Source organism: Pinus tabuliformis, chromosome 2_1 (genome assembly GCF_031772625.1).
Source record: "Pinus tabuliformis cultivar Carrire ecotype Pingquan chromosome 2_1, CPIR1, whole genome shotgun sequence".
In the NCBI taxonomy this organism is placed as follows: Eukaryota; Viridiplantae; Streptophyta; class Pinopsida; order Pinales; family Pinaceae; genus Pinus; species Pinus tabuliformis.
In genome coordinates this window covers 875601962-875629475 of record NC_142299.1, presented here as the reverse complement: position 1 = coordinate 875629475, position 27514 = coordinate 875601962, and positions in this window count along the sequence as shown.

The following is a 27514-nucleotide window of genomic DNA, read 5'->3' as shown; positions in this document are numbered from 1 at the left end:
TAAGGCACAAAATTGTCTATAACAAAGTCCATAGAAGAAAACATGTCAGGGGATAGTAATAAGGATCTAGACAACAAACATGAGAGTAGTAAGAAGAAACAAAGGAAGTCAAGGACTAAATAAGGCATTGTTGGCCCTACTTCACCAAAATCTGCTAATCAATCAGATAAGGGTGAAATGGTAAAGGAGGAGGAATCTCCTACACCAACAGTGAGGCGATCATTAAAAGGTAAAAGACCTTCTCTTGATTCATCCACTCAGACTAAAACCTCAAATAGTGAGAAGAAGAAAAGGAAGCAAGCTGACAATGATGCAGGAGAACTCACAGGTAATATTTCATAGGTAGTTGTTGAGTTACCTCAGGAAGATACTCATGAGCTAAGGGTTAAAGAGAATAAATAGCCTAGAACAAGTGAAAAGGGTGACATAGCACAAACTTCTGGAAAAAAGGAGAAACGTGCATAGAAAAGGAGAAATTTGAGAGTCCATATCACAAACCAAAAGGAAGAAGAGGAGATTGTTTCAATAAAATATCCTCACTCCTGACAACAAATCTTGTGAGTCATCGACACCTACATGATGAACTATCAGGAGCATGGAAAAATAGGTAATGGCCACTCATACCCCTTCTCTTCTAGTAAATTTAGTAGATGTTTTTGCCTCGCCTGAAAAGGAACATGCACAGGTTGAAATGCTTAGTGAAATAGAGGAATTAGTTATAGAAACCTTGAAAGAATTAAGAAAATAAGTTGAGGCTAGTGAAGAAATCACTAAGCATGAAATAGCTAAACCTCGTAGTTCTTTAACTAGACATCAAATGACAACTAGAATTAAGAGACTTCAGAGGAAAAATGAAAAACTAAAGGAAGAAGTGAAAGAGTATAAGTTGTTGGAAAGGTACATCAAGAGAGAGAATGAGAAATTAAAGGAGAATAGCTAAATTTTGTGAGATGAGTATGATGTGGTCTCCACCAAGCTTAAGAAGGTTCTTCCCCTCATACAATATACAAGGGTTATTAAAAGGGAACTCAAAGAAGAGGCTTCGGGTTTGAATATCTTAGATCCAAATAGTTGATGTTCAGGCAAGTTGTAAGAAGACTCCATTTTTGAAATTTTGAGGAATAGTTCAACAATTTTTGCATGAGGACATGCAATGACTTAGGCATTTGGGAATGTTGCATCTCCTTTTTAAATTTTTATGCCTTTAATACCCCATATTTTCCTCTATTTTTTACCAACTTTACCTCAAACCTATTCACCACTGCCTATCTTCTTCAATACCATGACTTTTAGTAACATTATGTATCTATGAGGTAATTTATATTTAAAGTTGGTTTTTATGATTTCTTGTTAGTAGAAATAGAATAATTGATTCTTTATATTCTATAATTATTTGGATTGAATCAAATAGATTTTAAGACTCGGTTCCCATTTGTATGGGACCAATATTATCCATCTGGTACCAACCTTGTTCATCTAGTACATGTCTTCATCTGGTACCTGTTCTCATCTGATACTTGCATTCGTCATGTGCTGATTGTGTTCATCTAGTACCAAACCTAGTTTCTCAGCTTTTCATGGTTTAAGTGAGTTACTTCCGATGAGACCAAAGGAAATGATGATCAAAGCATCATCTTTTTATGGAAAATCAAGATACGCTTCATCCTCATGCACTACGTGTCATGAGGATGAGCCAAATATGTGAAGAAAAGCAATGTAATGGATTGATTGTAATATTTACACAATTATTTGACAATATCTTTAAGCTTTGTATGTAACAGCCATTCCTCTATAAGAGAAGGCTCATAGATGATAGGTGATATACAGAGATTTAGACAGTATTTTTATGTTGCAGATTTAACTTAGCAAATAGCTTTGTAAACCTTTTCTAAAATCAATGGTATGAGTAGTAGTTGATAAGTCTATTAAGTTAATGGAGCCTTTAGTTTTGTAGTTCTCCCAACTTTCCTTGTTAGCTCAGCAAGGGCCCACTGAAGCCATCAAGGTAAGCTTTTATTGTAATTATTTTGAATATATCTTGGTTTGTGTGTGAAGAGTTACTCAATGTTATGATTCGATTTCAAAACATTTCATGTCATTTCAATTTCGTTTTGTTCTAGTAATCTGTTTGAGATTGTGTGATATAAGTCTGTTATAATTTTGGAGCTTTTAGTTTCTCAGTAAGGATTCATTTGTCTTATGAATGAAAACCTTATTTCTCAGGTTATATGTTTAATTTTTGTTTTCTATTTTGAAGAATAGGAAAATTTAAGATAAGAGATCTCACCATTCACTCGCATGAGTTGTTAAGTGAAGACTCTTGTTATACCTAACATTTCCTATATAAGAATGCATAGCTTCTTTCAGAACTAGTTAAATTAGGAATGATTTCTTTGCTTGATATTTGAGTGTAGTGAGTTAATTTTAGTTCAGTGATTGAAACAAGCTGCTACAGGAAAAAAGAGTTGAGTCCATCTTTTATTTCATGAGCCTGTAAATGGACAGACTCATTACCCGAGCAAGAACCTTTAGATCACATGCTTGTTGAGATTATATTTACGATTTTTTCTTTCTGGTCTTTAAGTTGTGTGAGGAAGTTAGATTGAAAACTATAAAATGGAGCATTGGTTTTCAGTGCTTCTTATCTAGGTTATACTCATCAGACACAGGAACTTATCTTTTATCGGCACATATAGTGCATCAACTCTATTGATTATGAAACCAGATTGACATATTAATGATTGAAATATATTAACCATATAATTTCACCAACAACCCCTAAGTCCAAAATACTGACTCAAACCAAACAATACACACTAGAAAAACCCTAAAAAATAGTAACAAGAAAACCAAAGACAAAGAATTCGATGGTGGGACAATTATACTAGCAACCTGCTTCCCAACCCTTTTAGTTGTGAAATCATTCCAAGTACCCTTATTATTCATGGGGTACCCTCCATATATGTCCTAGGTACAGAGAAGATGAGCCCTTCCCAACACTCGTGTATGAGCCCTAAAGTAATGGCCATTAAGGTCACCACTAACAATAACACGTCCTGGAGGGACAATCATCAACCAAATTCACACATAAGGGAAAGATAGAAAAGTATGAAACCCCATTGAGAGATCCCTTAAATTGAAGTGTACTCCTCCCAAGTGGCCCCCAAGGGCTATAGCAAAATTTCAATAACCTCATTTGTAATGCGTGCAAATTCTGCAATTTGTGCCACTCGAAAATAAGTGAAATGAGGTATGTCACCTCGCCTAGCCCAAGTGTGACCTCATGATTGACCCTCTTGTTAGAAGGTCTTCCTGGAGCGCACTACTAAGAGTGGATGTTCACTCCCTATCGTAAGTTGTTAAGTTGGTTTTGTGGTCTTGGAGCAGTTTGTTGGCATTATGATAAAGGTGTTGTCCTTGATGGAAACTCACATAGATGACAGTTCACAGTGCAACAGGTTAACAGCAAAGGATTATAGAGATTAAAGAAAGAGAGTGGTTTAAGAAGTATATGTTGGTTCACTTTGTCCTATTAGAGTGTACATGCAGGTCCATAGAACAAAAAGAGCGTATACATATACACGCACTCTCACAAGAGGAAAAGCTTGTACATGTTGGAAAATTAAGGAAATTCGAGAGGAGACAATAACAGGGGTCAATATTGAGTGGAGTAATGATTATTTGATCCCGCCCAAGAATACCACGGGTCCTAAGTGGTTTTGCTCCAAGGTATTGAGAAAGGCCTAAAACTATATAAGGAGGAGAAGTTCATTAGGCAAGGGTGTGCAAGTGAAAGGGTTTCTGAGGAATACTTCTATTTGAAGTATATGTTATGTTGCAGGGGCTATGATTATGAGATGACCTGAAATATTTTGTGCACCTTGGATACAATGTTGGATCAAGATCATAAGAACTAAAATGACTTATCATTGCATGATCTAATGTTGATTGGGCTAGATCTGATTTCTTAAGCATGTTTTATTCTATAAATGTTATGGTTTGGGTATGAATGAAGTCTGGAATAGCTATGAGGTTTTAAGTTAGTATTTGTTGATCCATACGCTGCTTTGCTTTGATAAAAGTGTGTATACACACTAGTTCGGCACATCGAAGTAGCATATACATTATGAAATATGATGTTTGAAGTTGTAGTTGGTTTTGGTTGTTGATGCAGAGTTCTGGGTTCTGCTTTGTGTTCTGGTGACAGATTTCTGAATGTTCAAATTGATTGATTGTGATTTGCTTCAGTGATGATTGGTTTTCATGATTGGTTATATTGCAATGGTGATTGATTTTGAGCTTCAATGTTGCTGATGGGTCCAATATGAAAATTGGATGAAACATGGCCTTCAAATTGTGGTGTTGTGTTTGAGGAGTATCCAGTCTAAAAAATTTATGAAACGTGGTCCCTGGAGGAAGAGATAAGGGCGTATCCTTCTATAGGCTAGCGCCTATGTACTAGTAAACATATCGGCCAATACAAGATCCAGGGGGTTGGAGCTCACTTCTAGTAGCAGCTAGAAAATGAGTGAAGGTTGGAGTCTTCTGTAGGTCGGCGCCTACGTACTAGTAAACGGATCGGATAGTAAAGAGCTAGGCGGTTGTAGCTCCCTTCCAGGGGAAGCTGGAGAACAAGAGAAGGTTGTAGCCTTCTTCAGGTGGGTGCCTACTTACTAGTATGAGTCTGCACCAGTATAAGATAGTAAACAGGTTTTTTGCTATATTAAAAGAAGAAAGAAGCAGGTGGTTTTTGTCTCGCATTGGGTTTCCACATTGGGTGTTCATGTGTGTTGCTTATGTGTGATGGTTTATTATGTTATTACTGCACATAGTTATTTTTATATGGTTAATGAAGTATTGATGCACTGATTAAAGATCATCATATGATGAATTAACTGAATCATAAGTTTGATGGATATATGTTGGTTGCTTTAAAGACAGTTGTGTGTACACGCAAGTTACCTTCATTGAAGTAGCATATATAAATTTGAGTATGAAATGAAAAGGTTATTGATTTGACTAATACTTATTCACCCCCCACCCTCTTAGTATTATTTCCAACACAGTTTACTCACACTCCTAGCTCCAAAACCCTAGCCTAAGCTAAAGTTGGTGTACTACTAGTCAAATAAAATACAAGTCTAGTGAATTTTAGTAAAGTGTTAATTTAATGGTTGTTATTTACTCAATTAGGTAGCGGCGTGAAAAATGAATGGTGTGATGGACTCTTATTAGTAACACCCTAATGCAGTTATATGTAAAATTATGTTTTCAATTCGATGAACGCTGACCACAGTAGGGTAAGAGCCTTTCACTTTTCAACAAAAAACTCACCTCTGATTGATCTTGAAATTAAATCCCCAAATTCTTAAAAAAATAATACCTAACTATTAACAAACCAAGAAATAGAAAACTGAAAAGAGGCCAAAAAGTCCCCAAGCTAGAAAGAAAATCACTCAAAAAGTGTTAAAGCTAGGAATCAAATCCAAACAAACACTCTCAAGCAATCAACAAGAAGGCCAACAAGTGAAAAGAGGAGGGGCATGTCAACAAGCTAGGGTTGTAGAGCAATGCTTAAACAAGAGACATGTTCTAGAAGGACAAAACAAAACCCTAAAATAAAGAAGGCCTAAAAAAGATTAATTGGGAGTGAAGAAAATGAATATAAAGTGAAAAATAGATAATACACACCCAAATAAACTTCTCAAGTGACAACTCACAAAACCATAAACAAAAATACCACCTCTTGTGAATGAAACAAGCACACAAGACCAAACAATCACTCAAAAAAAAGTGAAAAAGGCAAAAGAAGCCAAATTTAACTATGATATTGAAATCAAGAATATATCCCATCTGCCACTGAACAAGCTAAATAAATCTGAACAATTGGATCCAAAATCAAGGAAAATAACCTCAAATAAAACAACTTCAAATCTCAAAGGAAAACCCTAGAGAGATAGGACAAGAAGAATCAATATAAACCAGCTAGTGTATATTTAGATCTAAAGTGTTTGACAATTGATAATGACAGTAGTAACAGATCCAAGAGATCAAAGAAAATTTAGAGAGAAATGAGTGGATTGAAACTCAATCAACAAGACAAAAAACCATCATAAAGAAAATTTAACCCAAACCAAGACAAGTGTCTCATATCTATAGCAGATATGGACCCTACATAGAGGCTCAAGAGTAGGGTTGATGACAGAGGCAAAGACTTGTGGGATATCTTAGAGGATTTTTGGACTTACAACACACCTACATGGATAAATGGTTGTTAGAGTGGCTACAGCCACACGGATAATATGGGGAGCCTTGTGTCTCTGAATCTTTAGTCGCTCTATAGCCCGACCTATGGTGCAGTAGAGGAAAAAATAATTTCTTTTAAATGTGTGAACACAACGATAAAAACAAGGTCAAATTATCATATCTACAACCTATAATGAATCCCAAATGCTCAAAGAAAATCAGGAAGGCACCAAAAATCATATCTAAGGAAAAAGACAATAGAACTCAAAATAAAGAGGAAAAAAGAGAGTATCTCTCATTGAAAGCACCAATTTTGTTATGGAAAATTGCACACAACCAGTAGGAGTCATTGCTTCGTAGTCTTATGGTCCTGACAAGACTACTAGGTCAAGAAATATATGACAAAATTCAATCAAACAACTAGATTCTGAACCATATGATTCAATCCAATCATTCATGTATACAACTTTCTGACTAGGGTTTGAGTTGAAACCTGTGATCCTCAAATATCGATGAAGTATGTTGGGTTTGATGCAAAGATTCCTTGCTCCAACTAGGAGTTCTCGACCCCTACAATAAATCTATAACCATCACATATGCACCACCAAAAAAAGACAATAAATAACCTTCTGCAAAGGACCGTCGGCTTAGATAAACAAATATAAACATGAACAACTGATAATAAATTCAGATATACAAGAAGGGAACATTCACTTTCATTGATCATAAAATTGAATAATACATCTATACCTTCATGCATGTGATCTCCTCTCCAGATTCTAGCAGAGTCTCCATCTCTCCAAGAAATATGACCTCAAGAATTAGTGAGTCACAATTTCTTAATCAAAATGATGGCATCACTCTATAATTCCCCCTCTCACTCTAGCCTGACTCTCCAGGATAGACTAGTGTATAAGAACTAGAGAGCCTCCAAGGAGAATGAATGTAGACACTTAGGGTGAGGAGAAGTTAGGAAGCTTCTCCAATAATGCACCCAATCCAACTTGAAGAGATTGGATACGATAAGGCTTTTAATTGATCTCCTAGGAAACATAAGTCTTTGGAACACGAGCCATGTCCACGTGGACAAAACTAAGAAATCTTAGCTACAGGTGCTACGAAGGAAGTTATTCCATGTAGCCAAAGGATTATAGCTACCCTGTCAATCACTAGTTCCACATAGTTATGTAGAAAACTAAGTCAAAAGAGTATTAAAAGCCCATACAAATGGTCAACAGTAAAAGAGCTCTCGAGTACTAACCCAAGGGAGCAAAATAGGTTGATAACATGGGTCTTGTGGCTCAATTTATGGGTCTGTGGCCCTCCCCAAGAACTATGCGTCAATAGGTTCTAAAAATTAGAATCATTTTATCGATGTAAAGTTACTTCATCCTTCTATTGAAAGGGCTTCTAAACCTTCTTATTTGAGAAAAGATCAAGTCTAGACAAAATCTTTCGAAGTGGTTTGTATTTTATGGGTGCACAACGGCTTTACCTAGATCGATGGGGCCATAATTTTAATTAATATTGTGATGTCCCTTCCATGGTGCTAGTTTGTGTTAAGATTCCCTTTCTTCCTCTTCATTTTTGGAATGACACAACCTTTAGAAATATCAGTAATGCCCCATGAAAATATGTTGATTGTGCTGAGCCACGTGATGGTCTTTTTTCTTATGCTAGAGTCTGCGTAAAAGTAGATCTAGAGAAGGGTTTTCCTACAATGATCAATTTAAGTCTGGATAGTTGGACTCATATTCAAGAAGTGGACTACGATCAACTTCCCTTCAAATGCAAGATATGCCATGGCTATAACCACTTTTCCATAAATTTTCCTAAGAAACCAGAAAATCAAGGGGAAATGGGTGATCAATGGCAACAAGCCAAAAGAAGGAAAGGCCCTTAGAAGCAACAACCTCCCCCCTCTCAATAACAGAAACAATCTCCCTCATAGAATCTTGGGACATCCTCTCCCAAGCTCAATACCACAACAATCGAGGAAGGATTGAATAAACCTGTCTCCCAAGAGAATATTGGAAATAGACACAAGATGTTGGTCAATGAACTGGAAGAAGGGGAGATCTCACAGTCATATCTTCCAAATATAGATCTACCCTCCAACCAAAATGTTCCCCAAGGATCGACAAAAGGTATATCTTTAGTTCAAACTTTGGGGTTTTGTGTATTATAGGGGGGATATAAATATTACTCTAAATAGCTGGGAGAAAAAAGGAAGATTTTTTGTCAGAGGTCCCTTTCAAGAGAAAATGGATGATTTCATAGCTAAATTGATAGACATTAAACCAGTAGGACTGAAATATGCCTAGTCTAATTATCATATAGGTCCCAATGATATCGCTACTATATTAGACCAATTTATTATCTATGGTGAATTTCTCTGTGAAATATATCTATAAAGTCCTCCATTCTCCATTGGAATGGCTCTGATCATCACCCAATCTATCTTTATCTCTCTACCCCTATGAAATATAGTCCCGTTCATTTTAGATTTACCCTTTTTGGATCTAGCAACCAGACTTCCATGAGGTGGTTTCTCAAGTGTGGCGACCATGGGTAGATGGCAGTCTAATTTCGATTTAAGAGAAAAATATTGAAAGGTTTAAAAGTTGTCTCAAGGTATGGACTCACTCCTTAAAATCTAATGAGCAAGGAGTTATCCATGATACGGAGAATTTTATTAGTCACCTCCATAATGCTATGGAAAAAGAGCAGGTTACGAACGAAATGACGAGACTAAAAAAGACTCAAATAGCTCCAAATTGATTGTGAAATACCAAAAAAGATCCTACCAGATGTAATTTCTCAAAATCAAGGAGGTTTTTTCCTAAGATGATAGATCTTTGATAATATCATATTGGTCCAAGAAGTGATATTCTCTAACAAAGAGAGGGCATAATTGAATGGCCATTAAGCTTTATATTGTCAATATATTCAATTAGAGTAAGGCACAGTTTCCTTTTCAAAGTTTTCAGCAAGTTAGGATTTGATAGCACTTTTATTCAATGGATCTCCAATTGTATCATCTCTCCTTGGATAGCTCCTCTAGTTAATGCCCAAGTCACTAGCTTTTTCCTAGCTTCTCGGGGACTTCACCAAGGTTGTCCTTTACCTTCCTTCCTCTACATTCTGGAGGGTTGCACCCTTATCTGTTACCCATACAGTTGCAGTAGTATCTCACCCTATCTTGGTCTTTAAAGAGTATACCCCAGTTGGCATCATACCCCCAAGTTGGGCTTCTTGGGCTTATCCCTCCCTGTTTGACCAACAAGTTGAGGAGGCTTGGAGGCGTGTGATCCTTACCTCTTTGTAAGTTAGGTATCTCATCCAAGCTTGAATTATGATGTAGGTGTCCTACCACATAACTCTTGATGGTCATTGTTGGTAAGATCAGTAGGCAATAGGATGGGTTGAGTAGTAGCTCCCTTATATCACTTATTACTCAATATGGGGTCATAGTAGTAGCTCCCCCATGAGATTTCAGGTTGAGATATGCTCCCTAATGATATTCTCTCTGATGATGATGGGGGTTGTAGATCTTACTCCCCATCGATATTTCTGGGTAATATCCCACTCACAGAGATTCTAGGTAGTATCCCGCTAGCAGATATTCTAGGTAGTAGCCTGCTGGTAGAGATTTCAGGTAGTAGCTCGTTGACAGAGATTCTGGGTAATAGCTTGCTGACAGAGATTCTAGGTATTAGCCCCGTGAATAGAGGGTGGTATTTTAGGATTCCCTCCAATGAAAAATTCTTCTTTTTTTAGGTTTGATAATATTCAGCATATGAGCAAGGATAATCAAGAGATGAGGAATGACCAAGAGATGAATTGAGATGATTAGTGATGAGATACTTGAGATTTGTAATAGGATACACGTGACATGATGCAGGTGGAATTATCCCTAGTTGAGAGGGGCTATTAAAATATGAAAATATTGTCAAATTCCACTTTGGATAGCTCACTTTATGGATATAATGATTGCATTAAATTCCTCTTTTCGAGAGGACCAAAATCAACCTAATGATCACTCAAAATGGACAATGGAAAGTGTACTTATGAAGAAAATCCCCCATGTGCACATTTGACAAGGTCAACCCTAAAGAAAAGTGGACACCCTTAGAAGGCTATAAATATAAGTGACTTCTACATCATTTGTACACCATCATGAGACACTCTTCTATCTTGGTTTTTGGCTCGCATAGTTCGTATGCTCGTCCGCGGTAGAACATGTTCGCTCTTAGCTGAAATTGTAGGGTTCGAAGCTCACATTTCAGTTTTAGGGTTTTGGGCCACAATCACAAGCACATCATAGGATGAATATGACCATATTTACTTTCAAAAAATCTCATATGTGCGACTGGATCATTCTAGTCACACGGGTAACTCTCGATCCATGCAACTAGGAATTAGGGTTTCAAAATCTCAATGGTAAACCCTAGTCGCTCGCATTCCAGTCTTAAGGGAGCAACTGGGAAGCTATAGTCACTCACATGACTCCTCCTCCATGCACTTGGGACCTAAATAATGGAATTCTAGTTTTCTGAATATTTCACTCAATGACCGCAAAGTTCGACAGTTGACTACAGACAGGGACAATTCATTATAGGCTTCACATTAAGATTTTTGTATATAAGCTTTGTTGGGTTCATTTATGGATGTTGTAGCTTTCTTTTATGTTTAGTTGCTGATCCAGGTGGTTGATGGCCACCCACCTATCCCACTTGGACCCCCACAACTGTCTCTTTCAGCTTTTCATTTTCCTTGATTGTAGCACGGTTTACTATTTTTAGCCGTTTTTCGAGTCCTGAACTTTTGGAGCCTTTTTGGGGCCCTAAACGACATTTTTTGGGAAATATGGGAGCAACATGGGTCCATGGACCGATGTTTCTCTTCCCAAAGTTAAATTTCTCATATATATCTTTCTAACAAGCTATTGTACGCATCAAACGGAGATCGGGTGCCAAAGTTATGACCCAGGGAAGTTGATGTACCAATTTACCCAAAACGGGGCCCACAGTTTGGCGTTTCATCTTCTAAGGTTAGATTTTTGGATGTTTAGGATTTTCCATTGTTTCTCAAGAATAAATAGGCCTTCGAGCCTCATTTTAACATAGTTCAAAGGCATGTAGCCGCCACATCTCTTCTCGGAGATAAGCCACCATCGCCCTAGCTAGTTTATTTCCATTTCTGTTTCTAAGCATATTTCAATATTTTACATTAATGAAATGAAGTATTATTTCCATTGTATCTTTGTGTTTGTGGTTATCTCTGTAATTTGTTGTGTTCCTCATTAAATCCGAATCAGTTGCATAGATAAAGATATGGATCATTGTACTCTCTTTTTTTGAATCATTTGATGACAATCTAAAAAAAATAAGAATCTGAAAGGGTTTTCCCCATAGTGGGTTTTTCCCTGGTCTCTAACCAATCCTAGTGTCTCTATTTGGGAATGTGTTTCTTGTATTGTTCCTTTATGTTTTATTGCATTGATGGTGATGATATTTGTTTTTCTATATAGTTGCATATGTTGTTTAATAATGATGTAAATATGAATAATGTTATGATTTTATGAGGTGAACTTAATGTGTTAATTAAGAAATGCAATTATCAAAGCAAAGAACAATATAGCCCTATGAATACTCAACACTTCCTTTCAGCCACAAGAGGTTCAACTAATTCATCCAAATCACAGATTTACTTGTGGAACATCTCAAGGGAAAAACGTCTCCAATTTGGTGTTATTTTTTGCTTTAGTATAGTTGAAGGCTAGAAGGATTTAAAATTTCTCAAGATCCCTATTTTCCTAAAAACTATTTCTCCTCGGGCATGGATCTCTATCCTTTTAAATAATAAATCCAAAATGGAATCTTGGGTTGCATGTTGGCTCACTTTAATTTTCCAAATATTTCTCATTAAATCAGGTTTGTCAGCAATCCCTTTGTACCAATTCTCATCTTTTCTGGCACCCAAATAAACCTTGCAGGTTATGGGGAAGGTTACTAGAAAATTCCTCTCTGAGGGGAGAAAATAGTTTTCTAGAAAATTCTACTTGATCAATTTGAAGACCATTCAATCCCCTCGAGATCACGAAGGTCTCGGGATCAGGGAACCTACCCTAATAAATCAAGCAAAGGGAGTGAAGCTAGCATGGAAATGAAAACAAGGACTTCTAGTGGGTCCAAGTTCTTTCCAGCAAATATCTGCAATGCAGCTCTAAAAACATAATTGAATCTCACTCATCTTCGAGAACTTATTCACTTGTGTGGTGAATCATCTCTACCTCATTCAATATTATTAATAACCATCTTAGTTGGACCCTGGGTAATGGTTCCAAGATATGTCTATGGACTGACTCAATATTAGACCATCCTCCTCTGTAGGAATGTGAAGCTCTTAGGCCTTTGCAACATCATCTTTCAAATCTTGGGATCTCATCATTACCCCATCTATGCAAATGGAACAGAGCACACATTTTCTCTAAATGGCACTTGGATGGCATCCCCTCCAACCTTTCCATCCTATCAAATATGCTTAAAATAAAATTGTGTGGTTTCGCTCCAATAGATTGTCTAACATAAAATAAGTTGGGCTAGAAAGCCCATGTGTACACAATCAAAGTGGGATATGAAGAATTACTATTTTATGAGAAAATCCCTTTGAAATCTTCCATTTAGAAAAATCTCTGGTTAAATAATGTTATCCCCAAATTCAATTCTTTCTGTTGGATCCTCCTCCATAAGAAAATATTAACCTCTAAAACCTTAAAAGGAGAGTCATAAGTGGTCCATCGCACTACCCCTTTTTCTCCCTGGATGAATAATCTATCCTCCACCAGTTTTTATCCTATTGTTGATGATCTTAGATGCCACCAAAATTGTAAGGGGATCTTCCCGATGTGAAGTTCCGATTAGACCTCACACCATTTGGTGTAGGAGTCCCATCTGGTCATATGGTCTGACCACCGTTGAAAGGTTTAAAGATATGCCTTGGTTACAATCCAACACAAGAGAACACAACACTGCTTTGGAGAAGCAAGAACGTGAGCTTTGTGAAACACCCAATGTAAGGTGTACAAGGGAGACTTCCCCGGCTGGTGAGGGAATTGAGCCACTAGTTATAAAAGTAATAGTACTATCTTAAATGGGAACCTGGGAAGATAGGGAAAGGCTTGTTCAATACTTGTATATTAGTTCACATAATAAACAACAATTGTTAAATCATTAACAACACTCATTCAATAATAGTTATAGCTAAGAAACAAATTAGTTCATTAACTTAGTATGTAATTAAAACAACATATACCATAAACATAACTAGAATAGTCCAACTACATCTATGATACATGTATGAATAAGTGTCGGCTCATTGAGATTCTAATTAAAAGTGAAATATCCCAAGTACATTGTTACATAGGTGAAACATCATATCTAATAGTGTAACATGAATCCATAACTTGTTTCTCCAAAGAATGATCTATCTCCTATGTCTTACAAGAGAAGCCAAGGAAAGACCTCTAGAATATAAGCCCTCCAAAAAAGTGCTTTGCTTGAGATATGAGGATATATTTATAACAAGTGACAATGACCTTGAGCTTCCTCATGACTCTTTGACTTCTATGACTATGCATATTCTGTACATGACTCATTACATTCCAATGTGTGGTTATTCACATTCCACATGTATCCCTTGGACTTCATTACATATCATTTATTACATAAGACAAATTACAAATGAGACAATGGCTATATAAGACAAAATGATAATGGGACAAAGACTCATCAAATTTATAAGTCATTTTCTTCTACATGGAGCTCATTTTTAATGTAAGTGTGCCATGCTTTAAACTTCGTTGAGATTTCTTTGACCGATACTGGAAAGTCTCCAATGTAGCACATCTTTACCTCCAGTGCCTCTGTCAATATGTTCTTGGAGGTTGACTATATATTATTTCATAACCATGAAATTTTCATATGAGCTTTGACTAGTGCAATGGTGTATTGCAAAATAATGTCTTCGGTTACCTCCAAGACTTTCTATTTTGTTTCCTACTTGATTTGCTCGATGTATTTTCTGATCTCTGGTAATATGGCCTCCTTGCCTCTTATTTCTTCAAGTGTACCTATCAAAGGCATCACATGCTTCTATGTAAGAGACTTAGAACCATTATGTAGTCGATTATATGCAAAAATGGTACTAATTGATTGTTTGCCAAGACGCATGTACTTTTTGTGGTGGAGTCTAAATTGAACTCTATCCATCTATGTGGAAATATTGTATTTCCTCTCTAAATGTTGTGGAGCATCTGGATACTTGACAACCCACTCCTGAAGATGATCGACTGCTCTATTTTCTACCTTCACGAGCTTCAACACTTTTTGTGCCTTCTTTTGTATGCCAACAAGAGGAGACACCACTTGTTGTAGAATAATCATCTAATCATATAATCACACCATGGTGTTCTCCATTGGCCCCAGTTCTTCCTGCATGGTTGACTTCCATTTAGTGGTGCCAAACCTTTGTGATGACAACTATTGATTTTATGCCGCAAGATGTTTCACATGTTGCTTCACTGTAGCAAGTTCTCTTCTTAGCCTGGCATTCTTATTCAACAATTACTCATAATTATCTATGCCATTGTAGCAAACGCAACATTTACTGCCATAATAGATCTGGGATTCCTTCTAGTGTTGGAGGTTATCACTCTCTCTGTAGAAACTGAGATTGGATTTTGCGGATCCTCAGGGAAGTATATATGCCTCTATAGCATGATCCTCTTCTTAAGTTGATCAAACGTTACACTGCATACATCCATGACTCTTTCGTTTCTGTGGAGGTATTATCCCCATTTCCCTAAATGGAATATGACCACCTGTAAGGGGAGGTTCCTCATAAGTGTATGGTTCATCATCCATGTGTTGAATGGTATTTTCTTCCTCCAATGCTTCTTCTTCAATCTCCTGATTCAATTTCTCTTCTTCCAGTCTCTTTATTGCTTCCTTCTCTTGAGACTTCCTTTGTTGTTGTTCTTTTATCCTTCTCCTCTCTTCTTCTTCTACTTGGTGCTTCTAGAGAAACTAGTATTGCTTCCTATTCTCCTCTTAGGCTTATGTTTCTCTCCTCTCCTACACTTCCTGAATAGATCCTATGTTTAAAAGACCAACTTTCTATTTCTTACTTCTCTCACCTATTGATTCATATGTGATCCTTTTATTAGGAGATACTTTCCTTATTTTAGGGGTTATCTCTTTTGGCTCCTATACCTGAAAGTATTGAGTTGGTGGATTGTAGGGTGAATTGATTTCCATCCCTGGATGTTCTTTAATGTTCACATTATACCATTTCTTTATCTTCTCATCTTCTATTATGGACATTGATGAGTACCCCGTATTGTAATTGATCCTTTCATAGTGTTGCCTAACCACTCACCTAGGATTATATCCATGAAAGTATTTAATGGTGAAGTACAGGTGATATAGTTGTTGTATATTTGTTGTTGTCAACTTATGGCTCTTTAACTCATATAATCTGATCATCAATGGGAATATGGGTCAAGGGGCTTTCTTCCTCCTATGAAGAATACCTGACAATCCCTTGTTGAGTTGATTCGCTACTTCTTGCACGACGACCTTGTTGGTCACATGTCATAGCATAATATGAGGAGATATCTGACAACCAAAAAATCTTATGTATGTACCCTCGGGAGCTTCAAACCATTCAATGATATCTCGAAGTGACTTCTTCACCTGATCGGTCATGCAATGAGGATCAATCTCAAATATTATATAAAATATCATTGCAAAGAATTGTTTAGCCAATCTTTCATATACACCTTTGAAGCTTAATTCTGATAACACTCTATAATGGAGGTAAACCGGGAACTTCTCCTCAAGGGTAATCTAAGTGGATATTGGTGGCCACTCACCAATTCCACTTGGACCCCCACCATTATTTCTTTAAGTTTTTCAATTTCCTTATTTGTAGCACAATTTACTATTTTTGGTAGTTTTTCGGGTCCTGAACTTCCAGAGTTGTTTTGAGGCCCTAAACGATGTTTTTTGGGAAAATTGGGAGAAACATCGTCCATGGACCGATGTTTCTCTTCCAAAAGTTGTATTCCTCAGATAGATCTTTCTAACGAGGTATTGCCCATGTCAAACGGAGACCATAGGCCAAAGTTACAACCCCGGGAAGTTGATGTACCAATTTACCCAAAACAGGGCCCATAGTTTGGCACTTCATCTCCTAAGGTTAGGGTTTTGTACGTTTAGGGTTTTCCATTATTTCTCAACAATAAATAGGCCTTCGAGCATCATTGTAAGATAGTTCAGAGGCATGTAGCCACCACATCTCTCCTCAGAGATAAGCTACCATCGCCCGAGCTAGTTTATTTCTATTTTTGTTTGTAAGCATATTTCAGTATTTTACATTAATGAAATGAAGTATTGTTTCTATTGTATCTCTGTATTTATGGTTATCTCTGTAATTTGTTGCGTTCCTATTTAAATCTATATCAAGGGGTCCAGTTCTAGTTCATTCCTGGGAATGCATACTATGCACAGATTCCATCCAAGCAAAATGTAGACATGTAGAATTATGGTGTCTGGTTCACCCTCAAAGATTATTTTTCCTGCCCCACCTGACACTGCAACTCATATGATAATATATCCACCAAATTGAAATCTCTTCCACGTGTCACTACCAAATTGAGTGTATACATCCAATTCTCCTTGAACACCTCAGTGTTCTTGCACCCATACAACCGACAATACATGGCTATCAAATACTGATATACATCTCTCATCATCCTTATCAGATAGACTACATATGGGTGATGGTGAGACTTGGCAGGCTCTCAACACCATGATTTGATAATGTCACTTTTGTCGAGGTGTGCCCATCTCATGTAGAAGTTTTCATTTGCATATTCAGTGGGCATGTTTGCATTTCTTCACTATAATAGGTGACGAGTTCACTGATGCTCTCACTATGAAGCACAAGGTGAGAGTCATCCATATGTGTAATGATCCATTCAATCACCTTTGCACATGACCGGGAATTTTCATGTGATCCTATGCATCCTAGACTTCTTTATGTTAATGTATGCATGCACATATTCTAAGTCCTCAACAAAATTTTCCTGCATAAATGTGTTGTATATCTTTCTCCATGTGATGTGTGTAGTCTTATCAATAAATCATTAGGTGTCTACATATATGGGAATGTTTGGCTTTGTAACTTCGATAGGTTCATCGGTGCTTTCTTTTGAGAGTTCTTTGGAGGCAAATTTACAAGGTGGTATGGCTCCAATAGATGACGACATGATGACAATACTTGTAGCACAAACACCTGTTTGGGGCAACACACTCATAATTGTTGGCATTATGATATAGGTGTTGTCCTTGATGGCAACTCACTCAGATGAAAGATCACGGTGCAGCATGACAACAACAAAGAATTACAGATCAGACTACAAAGAATGAAGAAAGAAAGGTATACATAGGTTCACCTTGACCAAACTACGTATACACGCAGGTTCACTGAACACAAGTAGCGTATATGTACACATGCACTTTCACAAAAGGAAAAGCATGTATATGTTTGAAAACTAAGTTTTTGGACCGATGTATTTGGTCCAAGGCATTTTGATCCATGGTATTGGTCCAAGGTATTTGGTTCGAGGTATTGACCTTAGGTATTTGGTCCAAGGTATTGGTCCTAAGTGGTTTTGACCCATGGTATTGAGAAAGGCCTAAAACTATATAAGGAGGAGATTATAATTAGGCCAAGGTGTGCAAGTATCAAATATCTGATAAAGTGTGAGATCTAGTATGCAGGTTATTGGCTTTCATGTGTGTTTCTTATGTGTGATGATTTATTCTAATTTTACTGCACTATCTGATAAATCTTTGATATACTGGTTAAAGTTCAATACATGATAAACTGTCTAAATCAAAAGTTCTCTGCATATACGTTGGTTGCCTTAAGTATAGTCGTGTGTACATGCTAGTTCACTTAGCTGAAGTAGCATATGTAAATCTATTTGGGAAATTAAATTATTGATCTAATAATATTGATTCAACCCCCCTCTCAGTATTATTTCCAACAATTGGTATCAGAGCAGGTCCTTTAGAAGAAGCTTAATCGCTTGAAGGGAGATCCATCATCATGAGTAATCAAGAAAGTGTGGGATCCATCAGACCACCAATCTTTGATGGGAGCAACTTTTTTATTGGAAAATAAGAACCACAGCCTATCTACAATCACTTGGAACAAATGTCTAGGAAATTGTGGAAGGAGGATATACATTTCCAACAACAATTCCTACAGATACAGCAGGTAAGAAGCAATATGAAACCAATGCAGAGCTGTCAATACCTTATTGGGAAGTCTGTCACAATCAGAGTTTTTCACAGTCATGCAGCTCAAATTAGCCAAAGAAATAAGGGGCAAAATCGTTCTGAGCTATGAAGGAGGCTCTCGGGTAAAACGTGCTAAACTTCAAACCCTCAGAATTCAGTATAAAACCCCTAAGATGCACAGTGATGAAAGTATAGTTAGTTACTTCTTACGTATAGATGAGGTTGTTAATTGTATGAAGAATCTGGGTGAAGATATAAAGGAAGTTACCTTAGTTGAGAAAGTTTTGAGATCCTTGTCTACTAAATTTGAATCAAAAGTATCTGCCATAGAAGAAATAGGATCTGCAGACTATCACTATGACACAGCTTCACGAAATCTTAACTGCCTTTGAGATGAGAAAACGAGGTCCATCAGATATGAGAGAAGCCGCATTTAAAGCTTCAGCAAAAGGAAGGAAGTACACAATGAATTAGGACATATTTCAGAAGAAGAAGATGAGGTAAACTTTGTCAAGAAGCTTCCATGGGGTTCCGAAAGATTTAGAGGTAAGCTACCTTTCAAATGCTTTGTCTGTGGCAAATTCGGTCATTATGCTGCCAAATGTCCTCATAAAGATAAAAAATGAAAAAGGGAAGGAATATGCAAAATGGAATAGAAAACAATTTTTAAATAAAAGAAGTTACTATACTCATGAAGATAGCGATGGTTTATCAAATAGTGATGAAGATGAAAATAGTAATGACTATAGACTTCTAATGGCTTATGACGATGTTAATTTTTGGGATGCTTTAGAAGAAGACGACCTTCATGAAGAAATTTATAAACTCAAAATTTGTTTAGAAGAAAAGAATATGATTATAGATACCTTGACATACCAACTTGCTAAAAAAGAAAAACACAATGAAAAACTTGAATGTGAAATTGTGGGTATAAGAAAGGATCTTGCGAAAATGAAATCTCTCAATCTTAGATTTGCTAAAGGATCAGAAACCTTAGATGAAATTATCAAAGTGCAGTGTTCTCCTCTGATAAATATAGGTCTTGGATATACTGAAGAATCATATCAATCTCAGAAGCCATCAACCTCCACTAAAAGCTATCTTGATGTAGCAAAGACCGGAGAACAGTATGACAATCATCAACAAAGGCATAAAGGAGATCACCAAGTAAATCAGACTCAATTTATTCCAAGGATGAATAGAAGCCACAACCAATCTCGGGTAAATCATACTCAATTTGCTCCAAAAATGAATATCAATAAAAACTACAATCACCAGGTCAATAAATCCGATAGTCGTAGGAACTTCTTTGATGGGAAATGTTTTTCATGTCATAATTTTGGACACAAAGCTGCTCAATGTGTTTCTTACAAAACCATCATGACTAGAGAAGCACGAAATCAAAGGAATGTAACAAGGGTCAAGAAAAATACCTATAATAACTTTTCTCTTCTTGAAAATGAAATGGAATGCTCAATCTGTAACAACTTTGTCCATGAAGAATCTAAATGTAGGAGAAAATTTCGGCAATCATCTCAAAAGGAGAAAACTCCATTAAATCCCAAGATATGGAGAAGGAAAGAATCTCAAATAGAAATATGTGGTATAGCCTTGTATACAGAAGGACAAGAAAATCAATGGTACATTGACAGTGGATGCTCAAAACACATGACAGGTGACAAAGAAAAACTTCACTCATATAATGCCTTAGAAAAGGAAAAGAATGTCTCATTTGGAAATGATACTCCTGCTGTCATAAAAGATAAAGGATCTGTTTTCTTGAAAGAAAAGGTTAAAGCTGGAAATGTTATGTATGTAGACGGTTTAAATAATAACATGTTAAGTGTCATTCAAATGTGTGATCAAGGAAATGAAGTGGTGTTTCGATCAAACAGATGTGTGGTTCGTGAACTTGATACAGGGGAGACCGTGATCAAAGGTACAAGAACTCAAAACAACTTATACATACTCAAGGGAGGACAACAACAGTGTTTTTAAATAATGAATCCATACAGGTGAGGATAGTTTTAGGTAGAGGAGGAATAACCTGTTGTAGAGTTTTATGAACCCAACGTTTCGGACTACCAAGTGAGTCCATCATCAGGGGAGAATGCGTCAATAGATATTCTTAAAATCATAATGATGTATCCAAGAGCTAAAATTAGGGTATATATATAAGTTATTGAACAAAAGAAATAAGAAAATAGGTCAGCTCTTATCTTTTTATTTAATTAATTAATTAAATTATTTATTATTATTATTATTATATAATTATTATTATTTTTAATTAATTAATTAATTTATTCAAGGGGATAACTTAATCGAATAATTTTATTATCTATAGAATTAATTATTATGTTTATTGATTCTATTTTAAATAATTGGTTCAATTGATTCATTAATTTGTTTAAATAATAAATTAATTTGTTTGATTAATCAAATTAATTAATTTAATTATGTATTCATTATTAATATGTTTATTCATTTATTTACATTATTAATTTATTAATTTGATTAATTAATTCATTAATTAATAAGTTTACAGGGATAGATTAATTACTTATTTTTCTATTTCTTGAATTATTTATTAGGTTTAATAAATTTATGAAAAATTAATTTTTGTTTTTTGTTTTATTTTTTGTTTTATTTTATTTTTTTATTGATTAATTACTATGTTTTACTAATTAATTAATTTTTGATAGTTAATTAAACGAATAGATTAGTTAACAAATTTATTATTATTATTATTATTATTATTATTATTATTATTATTATTATATGACTTGGTAGTCCGAAACGTTGGGTTCATAAAACTCTACAACAGGTCATTCCTCCTCTACCTAAAACAACAGTGTTATTTAAGCAAAAATGATGAAAATTGGTTGTGGCATAGAAGATTGGGACATCTAAGCTTTTCTCAAATAAGAAAAGCATGCAGATTCAAGGTTGTTCGTGATCTTCTAGATATCAGCATCTGTGAAAACACAATATGCAAACCATGTCAATTTGGTAAGCAAACTAGAGCTCACTTCATTAAAAAAGAAGGGTCAGCTAGTAAGCCTCTTGAACTTGTCCATACTGATTTATGTGGACCATCAAGGAAAAAGTCACCTCATGGAGAAGAATACTTTATTTTGTTCATTGATGATTTTTCCAAAATGTGTTGGATAGGTCTGCTAAAGCATAAAGATGAAGCATTCGAAAAGTTCCAAGCCTTCAAAGCTTTGGTTGAAAATGAATCAAATAGAAAAATCAAATGCCTCAGATATGATCGAGGAGGTGAATTTACCTCGAATGAATCCTTTGACTTTTTTGAACAACATGGAATAAAAAGGCAATTCTCCACCACAAGGACTCCTCAGAAAAATGGAGTGGTGGAAAGAATGAACAGAATTGTTCAACAAATGGCTCGAGCTATGCTAGATGAATCTGGAACTCCTGCAACCTTCTGGGGTGAAGCTACATTCGCCGCCATAACTATTCTCAACCAAGCAAATGTTCGGGTAAATAGCACTCAAACTCCACATGAACTTTGGTATGGTAAGACTCCTACTATAAAATACTTTAAAGTTTTTGGAAGCAAATGTTATATCAAAAGGACTAATGAAAAACTTGGTAAGTTTGAGCCCAGCACAGATGAAGGTATTCTTCTTGGTTACTCTTCCCGAAGTAAAGAATATAAATGTTATAATAAAATACTTGGGAAAATTGTTGAAAGTATTGATGTTGTAGTTGATGAAGCATGCAAAAATCCAAAACAAACAAAAACGGAAGATTATGACAATGAAGAAGATGGGGAGTATTTTCCCACATCAAATCATGATGATATTGAAGAAGAAATCAATGAAGCACCAAAAGAAGAGATAACGGTAGAAGAAAAGACTTCGTCCAGGTATGTTCAGAAAAATCATCTAGAAACTCAAATTTTAGGGGAAAAAGAGGCAAGTGTACAGACAAGAACAACCATTACAGAAACCTCAAGCTATCTAGCATTACTATCCTCCACTGAACCTCAAAATGTAAATGAAGCATGCAAAGATGAATGTTGGGTCAAGGCCATGAATGAAGAACTTGAGAAAATTGAAAAGAATAATACTTGGGAATTAGTTCCTAGACCTCATGATAAAAATATTATAGAAACTAAATGGATATTCAAACACAAGCTGAATGAAAATGGAGAAGTCATTAGAAACAAGGCCAGACTTGTTTGTAAAGGGTATGCTCAACAAGAAGGTATAGATTTTGAAGAAACTTTTGTACTTGTTGCTAGACTTGAATCCATAAGGATTTTTCTTGCTCTTTCTAGCTTTCAGAAATTCAAAGTATACCAAATGGATGTAAAATCTGATTTCCTTAATGGAGATTTAGAAGAATAAGTTTATATTGAACAACCAGAAGGATTCATTCTTGGAAATGATGCAAAATTTGTATGCAGACTCAAAAGGCTCTCTATGGTCTAAAATAGACTCCAAGGGCCTAGTATTACCGTCTTGACAAATATCTACACCAATAAGGTTTTCGTTATGAAACCAGCTCAAGAAAAGATAGAAAAGATAGATCAACGCCTTAGAATTCAGCCTATTTGAGGGGGCAACCTCCTTTACATTACATAAATCAACAATTCTTGGATGATACAAATGACAAAACCTCCTTTCTATATATAGGAGTCTAAGGAGTCACAATATAATCCAGCCGACCTAACAATAATAATATAAAGCCACAAAAATAACAATAGAGGGATTCTATGGGGCACAGAAATAATAATATGGGGGTAATAGGGGAACAACAATATAAATAAGGGGTATAACTACAATAGTAATGGGGTAATGACTAGTATTATAGGGACCCAACATGCCCCTCTCCTTCAAAAAAGTGTTGTCCTCAACGCTTGAGTAGTTCTGGATACTTCTGCATAACATTCTCATCCTCCCATGTGGAATCTTCAGCGGATAAGTTCTTCCACTTGATAAGATACTCTGAAATTGATCGATTTCGTAGCTGTCGAGTTCTTGTTTCTGTGACTGCTTCCGGTTCCAATATAATTTTTCCTTCCTCGTCAAGTTCTGGCAATATTGTTTGAAATGGGAGCTTGTCGCCTATAACCTTATTTAAACATGAAACATGGAAAACTGGGTGCAATCGAGAAGCTGCAGGAAGCTCCAATTTGTATGCCATAGTGCCAATCTTTTCCAACACCTTGTACGGACCATAATACTTTGGTGATAATTTATTATCCTTCTTAGCTTGCTTTAGGGACATTTGCTTATATGGTTGTAGCCGTAGGAATACCCAATCACCTACATCAAAACTTCTTTCACTGCGATGTTGATATGCCTGTTGTTTCATTCTATTTTGTGCCAACACGAGGTTATCCTTTAAGAGTTGGAGGACTTGTTGTTGATGTTCGATGTGATGTTCCACTGCTTGAACCTTAGAATTTTCTCTTAAATATGATGTGATTGATGGTGGTTGGTACCCATAAAGTGCCATAAATGGGGTCATTTTTGTTGTTGTATGGAAGGAAGTGTTATACCACCATTCAGCCAGAGGCAACCATTTGACCCATTGTGTTTGTTTATCAGATACAAAGCAACGAAGATATCCTTCCAAACATTTGTTTACTATCTCAGTTTGCCCATTAGATTGAGGATGATAAGATGAGCTATGAGCTAACTGAGTACCCAGACAAGAAAATAATTCTGTCCAAAAATTTCCAGTGAAAATGGGATCTCTGTCACTTACAATAATCTTTGGGTTTCCATGTAGCTTTTGAACTGTTTCCATAAATGCAGTAGAAACTGTACTGGCTTTAAATGGATGTGATAATGCACAAAAGTGTGCATACTTGGTAAGTCTGTCAACTACCACCATGATGACACTCTTTCCCTTAGACTTGGGTAAACCTGTGATAAAATCCATTGAAACCTCCTCCCAACGTTGGCTTGGAATGGATAAAGGTTGTAATAGACCCGGTGTCTTAATTGTTTCAACTTTATTTTGTTGGCAAACCAAACATTCCGCCACAAACTTTTGAATATCAGATTTAAGGCCATCCCAAAAAAATTCCTTCTTAACCCTGTGGTAAGTTTTTAAAAATCCTGAGTGCCCTACTAAGGGAGAAGTGTGCAATTCCATAAGAATCTTTTGTTTTAGCTGGGAATTCTTACAGAGGTATAAGCGATCTTTGTACCATAACGAATCATTTTTCCAGCTAAATGTATCATAAGTACTGGAATCTTGTTGTAGCTTTCGAATAAGTGCCCACACATCTTCGTCATTCTTCCATTCCTCCTTTGCTTCGTTTATCCAATCTGGTTGGATAATAGAAATGGAACACAACAATGCTTCCATATCCTCATCCTTTCTTGAGAGTGCATCTGCCACCACATTTTGCTTTCCTTTTTTGTAGATGATTTCAAAGTCATAACCCAACATCTTTGTGACCCACTTTTGTTGCTCTTCAGAGGATAATCTTTGTTCTAAAAAGTATTTAAGGCTATCATGATCCGTTTTTACCTTGAAGTGTCTTCCCATTAGGTAGGGTCGCCATTTCTTAAGTGCATGGAGTATTGCCAACATTTCCTTCTCATAAATAGCTTTGCTTAAAAACTTTCCCTTGATTGGACGACTTTCAAAAGCAATGGGTCTTTCATCTTGCATTAGAACAGCACCAATTCCATTTCCTGAAGCATCACATTCCACAATAAAGGTTTTTGTGAAGTCCGGTGTAGCTAAGACCGGTGCTTGGCACATTGCCTCTTTAAGATGTTTAAAGGCCTTTGTTGCTTCCGGAGTCCATGAAAATGAATCTTTCTTCAATAATGTTGTTAGAGGTGCTGCTATTCTCCCATAATTCTTAACGAACTTGCGATAATACCCTGTCAACCCAAGAAATCCTCGCAGATGCTTTATGGATGTGGGGATTTTCCATTCCTTAATGGCTTTAATTTTGCTAGGGTCTACCTTAACTCCTTCATGAGATACAATATGACCCAAATATTCCACCTCCTGGACTCCAAAGAAACATTTGGATCTTTTTGCATATAATTGTTTCTCCTCCAATAGTTGTAGCACCTTGTCAACATGTTCAACATGATCCTTCCAAGACTTGCTGTAGATTAGTATATCATCAAAAAATACTAACACAAATTTTCTAAGGAATGGTTTGAAAATTGAATTCATCAAACCTTGGAATGTTGAAGGTGCATTGGTAAGGCCAAAAGGCATGACCAAAAATTCATAATGACCCTCATGAGTTCTAAATGCCGTTTTCGGAATGTCTTCAATCTTCATTCTGATTTGATGATATCCCGAACAAAGATCCAACTTGGTGAAGTAAATTGATCCATGCAATTCATCCAGTAATTCATCAATGACAGGAATGGGGAACTTATCTTTAATAGTGAGCTTGTTGAGCTCCCTATAATCTGGACACATGCACCATGATCCATCCTTCTTGTGCACCAATACTACTGGAGCTGAGAAAGAACTTTGACTCGGTTGAATTATACCAGCCTCTAGCATTTCTGCAACCATACGTTCAATTTCACTTTTTTGGATATATGGATATCTGTACGGCCTGATGTTTGGAGGAACACTTCCTGGAATCAGATGAATAGCATGATCATGATCATGCATAGGTGGGAGACCTTTGCGAGTCTCAAATACCTTGGAATGATTGTCCAGGACTTTTTGGAGATCTGGAGAAATAGATGATTCCAATGTGGAAACATCTAGCGAACATAATTGTGCAATTACACCTCTTTGCTCCTTTTTTAGAAGCTTTGTCATGCCATTAGAGCTGATTATCTTTCCTGGTTTCCCTGCAATACCCCTTAATTCAACTTCCTTTCCTTCCACAGAAAATTTCATGAAAAGTTCTTGAAAATTAAAAGCTATTGTACCCAAGGATTGTAGCCATTGGACTCCTAGTACAACATCAGCACCTCCCATTGGAATGGAAAGCATTGGGCTAGTCAATACATATTCTCCCATGGATAGCTTGATATTATGGCACTTTGCAGAACAATTTATTGTTCCTCCATTTGCAATCATCACTTGACACTCTGGTGCTGGATATAGGAAGCAATTCAATTCTTTTGCTACCCTACAATGAATAAAATTGTGGGTGCTTCCTGAATCAATCAACACTATTACCTTTTTCTTCTTGATTTGTCCTTCTATCTTGATGGTTTGAGGAGTGGTAATTCCCGCCAATGCATTACAAGATATGGTCGGATTTATTTGTTCTTCATCTAGGCTTTGTTCCTGGAATATATTCTCTTCTTTTGACCTTTCTTGCTCCTTTTCTTCTTCCTCTTCACAATCTATGTAGAATAATTTCTTTTCAACACACTTATGACCTTTTGTGTATTTGCTATCACAATTGTAACAAAGCCCTTTTGCTCTTTTTTCTTCCAATTGTTGTGGTGTCAACCTTGTAGGTTGTGGAAGACTATGGGCAACAACACTTCCGTCTTTATAGTTGTGAATGGTATGCTTCCTAGTTGCCATAATTTTGCTTTCCATTTTTCTTGCTAACCTGAATGCCTTCTCTAATGAATCAGGTTCCCAAAGGCGCACATCATGTTGGATATTATCCTTTAAAGACCCTATGAACACATCAATCCTATGCTCCTCTGGAATATCTTTTACCCTTATGTTCAATTTTTGGAACTCCTCAATGTGCTCCATTATTGAACCCTTTTGTTTGAGACTTATCAATTGGCTAAAAAAACTGTTGCTTTTCGTATCCTCATAATGTGCTATCAATTCTTCCGTAAAAATTGCCCAAGTGATAAATTGTTTACGATAACAAAGCCATTGATACCATACAAACTGATTTGGTTCCAAATATAAAGTTGTCATACGTACCTTTTGTGTGTTTTGCACAT